Source organism: Penaeus chinensis, chromosome 27, assembly GCF_019202785.1.
Source record: "Penaeus chinensis breed Huanghai No. 1 chromosome 27, ASM1920278v2, whole genome shotgun sequence".
Classification (NCBI taxonomy): Eukaryota; Metazoa; Arthropoda; class Malacostraca; order Decapoda; family Penaeidae; genus Penaeus; species Penaeus chinensis.
Window position 1 is genome coordinate 14,616,208 of NC_061845.1, and position 2,500 is coordinate 14,618,707.

Below are 2,500 nucleotides of genomic sequence, written 5' to 3' on the forward strand. Positions count from 1 at the left end.
TAACCGAAGTTATTCGTACGTTCGGCAACTTTTGAACCGGTGGGACCCACAATTTCGTCAATTAATTAATGTAGGACTAGGGTTTAAGCTAGAATCGTTAATCACTTATTAATCACACCCTGCTCACCCCTTAGAAGTCGCTGGTATGTTTTGGGTAAATCCCAGGCGATCGTGTGATTCTTGATAGATTCCCGTAGGGAATGACACGAGCGCCCATCACAGCAAAGAGTAGGTTATTTATAGATTTTCCCAGCTTGTTTTGCTTCGTATAGTACAGTATTTTTGGGTATAGACCCCCAATGATGTCTGCATGCGCAGATAAACATGGCTACCTCGGGAGATTTGTTGACCCCGAGAAGATTCGCTTGCGAATATTTTTCACGTCACCATTCATTACCGCGTCATTCTGTCGCATATCATTATATGTTGAATTCAAAGTAGTAGTTGAAATAATTTTGTATTAATTGTATGGCTAGTTTATTGCATTTTTGTTAGTATGAACGTTAATCTAAGTATTGGCATACATGTCCGCTCTGTGATGTCAATTTCACTTTTCATTCTCATTGAAGCTCCCTGTCGCTCACACACACACACACACACACACACACACACACACACACACACACACACACACACACACACACTCACTCACTCACTCACCACCCAAAACATAAGACACTGAGACCTTTCATTAATAGGGTTTGTTGCTGTCGTATTTGCAGGCGTAAAGATCTATGACGTCGATTTTGTCAGTCGTGACGAGTGACTAGTACATATATTCTTAGTTTACATACATTTCTTCTCTGCGTTACGACAATTGGTTCAAGTAAATTCTTGCAGATTGCCGTTGTCGTTTCCCTTATTTACTCTAATATCTGTCAGAGATGGTTGTTAGTTCAAGCCAGGTCCTTGCGAATCGCTACTGACGTCTCCCTCTTCTATTTTCTTCTTAACCTTTGTGAAAGTAAAACACAAAATTAAAAAAGACGAAAATAACGTAAAATCGAACATTATAAACTGCAAATTTATATAAATAATCGGCTAATGACCTTCGAGGACGGACGGATTATCCAAGGACCAGGATGAAGAGGACGACAAGGACGAGTGTGTGTGTGTGTGTGTGTGTGTGTGTGTGTGTGTGAGCGACAGGGAGCTTCAATGAGAATGAAAACTAGCAGGCCAGGGCTAGCCAAGTTGGGCCACTCTTGAGGCAAATCTAAGGCGTCTCGAGGGCGAGGCATTAGTAATGGCCGAGCAATATGCCGTGTACATAACCACGATTTGTGTATGACATTAGCCATACACCGTGTGGCTGCTTGCCACATGGCTCAATGTCCAGGGGAGAACCATCGCTTCAGCGAGGAGTAGCTGACGAGTTATCTGACCTTGTTTGACCTCAGCAGACGTGCCTCAGCTCCCGCGGACTCAGGTCATTCTCACCAGCCTTCCGCCCCCACAGGGCTGGTCGTCACTTGTGTTGTGAGCCGTACTTACGATCACTGCTGTTCACTATAAGCCTTTACAGTGTGTGTTGTGTATGTGTGTGTGCGTTAATGGTATAAGAAATTGGATAATGGTATAACGGACTGCATAATAAGAAATTGGATAATGGTATAACGGACTGCATAATAGGAATTGGATAATGGTATAACGGACTGCATAATAAGAAGTTATGGACTATAATATACAACCTACTTGTCTACGTACATAAATCTGTCTTTTGTCTCTCCAAATCGACATCTATCAATCACACTACACGCACCCTAAATTTCCGGTCGCCGAGGATTTCGAGAGATGACTATCCCGGTTGCCACCTACTTATAAACTGTTTGTCTGTCTGTCTGTCTCTCTCTTTCTCTCCCTCTATCTCCCCGTGGGCAAACAGCAGTAGCTTAGTAAAATACAGTAGGGTAGCGGCGCTCGATACATTTGCCATCCATGGGCCATCTGCGTCCCAAAGATTCACGGATATGGTTTAATTAACCACGCTTATGATAGTCCACCAGATTTCAAAGAAAGATATGAACATCTAGAGGATACAATATGTGAACGATTTACTCATAACTAACTAAAAAGTATAGATAAAAGGAATACTAATCCCATTTCAAAAGAGAGGGAGAAAGCAAAAATGAAAAAAGACAAAGAAGCAGAAACATATATCGTTGTAAATTCTAAAACCTGAATTTGAATATTCTCCATGAAAATTATGTTATTCGATTCCCTTTGAATCTTTATTTCCTTCAGTGGAATTATTGTTTATTGTTCCATTACTGATTTCATTCTTTATTAAATAGCGGACGATGATTCTCCTGTTTCATATTCCTCCCTCGCTTTCCCTTGTTACGTGCACATAGGACCCTTTCTTATCGACCTTCTTTTACTGTTTCTTCCTTTTTCTGTTTATTTTTGTTTTTCCTTTTACAAGAAATCAATACGGAGTTAGGGTTGAGTGTAGGGATATTCATACCGGATAACCTTCGCGTGTTTGACATCGAAGGGG